At 31.9% G+C, this 5,005-nt stretch overlaps 1 long non-coding RNA gene across 5 annotated transcripts; it reads left to right on the forward strand.

The window, feature by feature from the left end:
• The first annotated feature begins 1,272 nt into the window (after positions 1-1,272).
• Positions 1,273-4,256, forward strand: LOC145109328 (uncharacterized). Of its 5 annotated transcripts, none has more exons than XR_013708933.1 (7): positions 1,273-1,631; positions 2,077-2,524; positions 2,606-2,632; positions 2,716-2,922; positions 2,999-3,078; positions 3,159-3,359; positions 3,770-4,256. It is a non-coding gene; the product is annotated as an uncharacterized LOC145109328 (long non-coding RNA). The 5 variants fall into 5 exon arrangements; XR_013708932.1 differs by lacking the exon at positions 2,606-2,632 and having other exon boundaries at positions 3,770-3,985; positions 4,069-4,256; XR_013708934.1 differs by lacking the exon at positions 2,606-2,632 and having other exon boundaries at positions 3,770-3,985; positions 4,074-4,256.
• The last annotated feature ends 749 nt before the right edge of the window (positions 4,257-5,005 follow it).

Below are 5,005 nucleotides of genomic sequence, written 5' to 3' on the forward strand. Positions count from 1 at the left end.
TGGAGATAATCACAAAAATGGGTCGTTATATATTATACTAATCGATTCAGTAACACAGCCATCTGTATAAAAAAAATATGATAGTTATCATTCAATAATACAACCATAATAAACTAATTATATTATTTATAAATTAGTTATTGAAATATTAATCACTTTAAGTAAAAATTAGATTAAATGAATCTTTTTATGAAAACAAAAAAAAACAAAAAAAACTACCGATTATATATGAAAATTTGAACTCAAAAAAGTAAAAACAAATAAACAATCTTATTATGAAAACAAAAATACTTAGATAAAAAATTGGATTAGATGAATTTAACGCATCGAAAAGCACTTTAAGTGTATTGACATTTAGAGTTTGAGACATTGCAATCTAATCAAATATATTATTATTTTATCATTATAATTTTTGTGATTATTATAATCCGACAATTAGTTAACTAACACTACAAGAAAAATCATGAGTAGCTACGGAAAATTTTTACGGAATCAAAATCCGTAGCAATTTTAGTACGGAATATGCTACGGAATGACTTGTTGTAGCTATAATGCTACGGAAATGGTTACAGAATTGCATTCCATAGCTAAATCCTAAATAGCTACGTAAAGTTTCTACGGAATTAATATCCGTCGCTATTCTACTATGAAATATGCTACAAAATGGTTGGTCGTAGCTAATTTGCTACGCAAATAGCTACGAAATTGTATTCCGTAGCTAAATCATGAATACTTGTTACGAAATTGAAACCCGTAGCTATTTTACTATAAAATAAGCTACATAATTTTTGGTTGTAACTAGTTCGTTATGGAACTTATTATAGAATTCATATTCGTAGCTACTTGGCTATAAAATTCGTTACGGAATCAAAATTTGTAGCTAGTTAGCTACAAAATTGAAATCCATAGTTATTTTGTTATGAAAATTTGCTACACAATAAAATTCTGAAATTAATCTAAAATGAAACTTGTGACGAAAAGATTAATCGTAGTTATTTGTGTATACGACTGGTTTCGGAACTTGCAAATAACTACGAAATCAAAATCCGTGGCTATTTCTTTACGAATTATTCCGTAGTTAAATAGCTATGTAATATCTTTCCCGTAGCAAAATATATAAAATTATTTTAAAGGGAAACTAGTAAAAATCTTAAAACAAAAGAAGAAAATGATATCATCATAATTTAAAAAGTTATACTTTTTTCTTAATTACCTAAATAAAAACTATATATATATATTACGTCTCATTATTTATTTTTACTTAAGCTACTTTTCCCCAAATCATCGCGGTAACCCCGTTCAGTGTTCCCTCGTTTTCTCTCTTTGACTTCGGTGGAAGCAGCAAAATTTTCCCCAAATCATATCATACGTATCACATTTTCACATTTGGAAGCAGCATAAGGCGATCACGCATGAAAAGGAGTATCTATGACCTCGGTGGCGAAGTTGATCCGAACATCTCAGTCATCTGCGGTGTAATTAGGGATCTTAAAGGAAACGGCGACATGTGATTGTGCAGCGAGGGTGTTGATCTCAAATGAGAAACGGTTCGATCAAATGGCGGAGGGAAGGGACGTCCGTGAGATGCAGTCTAGCAACCGTTCAATTCTCACCTCCCTCAACCTAAAATCGTACTCTCTCTCTTTCTCTCTCTCTCTCTTACTTCAATTGTAGTCCAATAAGCCAATTGACTTAGGGTTTTACATGGATTGGTGTTAAAATTGTTAAACAATCGATTTTTTATTCAAAGCACATTGAATAGGAATTGAATTCTGCCTACTAAGTTGTCGTTATAACGATATAATTTGTAATTTCTTCGGCGATGTTCTAGTATAATCTGTTTAATAAATCTTGTTCAAGAGTTGAATGCGAGAAACAGAACAGAGTATGTAACATGATTTTTGTTTAAGCCAAATATTGTGTTACTGAATAAAATTATGTAAGTTTTCCCTTAAAATTACTTGAATACAATAAAAAATTCTCAGTATTATGCCTCTCCAAGAGTCTGGTTTCTGAGAATAGTAAAGCATCTGATATTCTACTTTGTTTCTGTATGCGTAATCTTTATTATCTCAGATAAAGTCAAGCATTGCTGGAAAGGATACTGTTAGGGAGGATGATTTTGATGAACTGACTTCCGATTCCATAGTTAAAGATTATGATATATCAAGCATATCAGGTTCAGAAAATGAATAAAACAGAGAATTTGACAGCCTCAGTGATTCAACTAAGGGATTGGTGGGAAGTATGAAGCAGAAGATTTTTATGCATCTATCCAATGGAGAAACGATTTTATTCTGGAAGTGCTTGCTTCTTGGGGAGGTGACTCTGAGAAAATTCTCTTTGAACATGATTTACATGGGTTTACAAAGGACGATAATACCCCTTGTGTGACAGTGAAGGAACATGATTTTTGTTTAATAAATCTTGTTCAAGAGTTTAATAAATCTGTTGATGCTGTCAAGCATAATTTCATTGCTATGAAAGTTGACCACATGAAGGTGCAATTATATTTGGTGACTTGGTGAGTCTAATTTGCATAATTTTGTTGATTCTATTTTTTTTTTTTTATACTTATATTGTCTACTTGTTTTTTTTTCTCAAGGGTTTTGAATCTGACACCCTACAAGGGGTAAGTAAAGTAAAAGAAAAGAAGAAAGATTGGTCCTTTTTTCATGCTGATGATTGTTGGTTGTTTCTGTTGTGACATTACAGGAGAAGGTGACGAAGCAATCCTTGATGGAGTTAGCAATGCAGGAGCAAGTTAGAGAGAGGCAGGAAATGGAAAAGAAGATGTAAAAACTAATCAAGACCATGGATCATTTTAAAAGAGCCAAAAGGGAAGAGGCTGCACCTCTCATTGAAGCTACTTTCCAAAGATGTTTGGCTGAAGAGAAACTCCGCCATGAACACGAACAACAGGTAATCTACTTACTCTGTAAAATAAAAAAAGATGTAAATGCCCAAGTTTACTTGCTAATTTATGTTTTGCATGCAGCTTGAGGTTGAACTGAGCAGAGAGCGTCAGAAGGAGATTTGAAGGAGAAGTATAGACTTGCTCGTGTTATGGAACATAAGGTCTGTATTGTATTTTTTATTGTAATTTATATGTAATATCTTGTCATATTTTCTTATAAAATATTCATGTATGTGCACAGATGGAACTTGAGGAAAAAGTTGTGAGCAAGCGAAAGGCAGAGTATGATAGAATGAGAGCTGAGAGAGAGGAAAGACTTGGCCAAATCCTCAAGGCACGAAAAGAGGAAAGGGACCTAAAAGGGAAAATGTTGTTTATTTGAACACTGAAAAAGAAAGGCTCAACAAGCTTCGCGAGGAAGAATAAGCCCGCAAACGTGAAGGTTACTTTTTACTTTTTCTTTTTGTAAATTATATTTTGCAATTTTGGCTCGTCCCTTCCTTTTCAAGTAAAATGACCAAAATTGGAAACATTCTGATTAACTTAGGGGCCAAAAAGAGCCCTTTTACTATGGAGAAGGACCATACTTGTTACAAGAACCTCAAATAAGGACCAAATTTGCTTTTTTGGCCTAACATTGCAAAAATAGGCAATACTAAACAAATAAACGTTGCAAAAACCTCAAATACGTTAAAAAGAGCGTCATTAAAGACTGAAATTGCAATAAAACTGTTTTGGGACCAAAATTGCATAAAAATATTATTTAGGTCTAAAAATGTAGTTTATGTAAAGCTGAAAAAATCAATATCTATTTTTGCTGATCCAAACACTTTGTTTGTTTGGGATTTACAGAGGCTGAAAGGCGCAAGAAAGAGGAGGCTGAACAGAGGGCGAAGTTTGGATGAAATAGCTGAAAGGCAGAGGAAAAGAGAACAAGAACTTGAAGAAAGAGAGAGGCTTAAGAAGGAAGCTATCTTACGTGGAACACCACTCGATGACCGTTTTGAGCTTCAAAGCTAAGAATCTTAATTGAAAATTTAAATGAAAAATTGCTAATTTCCATACAAGGTAGATGATTTTATTAACATATATAAATATTTTATTATGAGAATTATAAATAATATACTTGCACTAACGGTTGTATTTGACAGAATAGCAAAGATGATGGTTCAGACAACAATTTGATTGGTCAATTTGGTGTGGGATTTTATTATGCCTTCCAAGTTGCTTGATGATAACATTATGTATCAGATAACAATTTATGTTTAAATTGTAGCATTTTGATGTATTGAATATTATTATAGTTTCTATAGAAATACTACTTTTGGTTTTATATTAATTGTATTTTTATAATTTGATATAAATAGTCGAATTCAATAACCGAATTATATAAAATAATGGTACAAAACAAGTGCTACGGAATTTGCAATAGAAAAAATGCTAAGGAATTGGCTACAGAACAATTTCTACGGAATTAGCTATGAAACAATTGCTACGGAATTAACTACGGAAAAATTGCTACAGAATTAACGATGGAAAAATTGCTATAGAATTTGCTACGGAAAAATTAATACGAAAATTGCTATGGAAAAATTGTTACGGAATTGGCTATGGAAAAATCGCTACGGTATTAGCTACGGAAAAATTGCTATGGAATATGCTACGGAAACATTGCTACGGAATTGGTTACGGAAAAATTGCTACGGAATTTGCTATGGAAAAATTCTACGGAATTTGCTACGGAAATGCTATGGAACTCAAATTGTAACGGATAGATGTCGTAGAAACTATCATAGCAAAATTGCTACGGAATTATAATTTCGTAGCTAAACAGTTTGCTACAAGAAATAAAGCTACGGAGTCTAATTGAAAATTTACGTAGCAAATTCCGTAGTTATTTGGCTTTAGCTACGAAATTTCATGTTTTTGCTATGGAATTTTTCCGTAGCTAAATCGAAATTTTCTTGTAGTGTAAAAGGAGTAGTCAACATTACGACATATCACAATCCAAACTTAATCCATCATATCCATTAACTTTATCACTTATATATATATATATATATATATATATATATATATATATATATA

The sequence above is a fragment of the Lactuca virosa genome, chromosome 4 (genome assembly GCF_052849685.1).
Source record: "Lactuca virosa cultivar CGN04683 chromosome 4, Lactuca_virosa_CGN04683_v6, whole genome shotgun sequence".
In the NCBI taxonomy this organism is placed as follows: domain Eukaryota; kingdom Viridiplantae; phylum Streptophyta; class Magnoliopsida; order Asterales; family Asteraceae; genus Lactuca; species Lactuca virosa.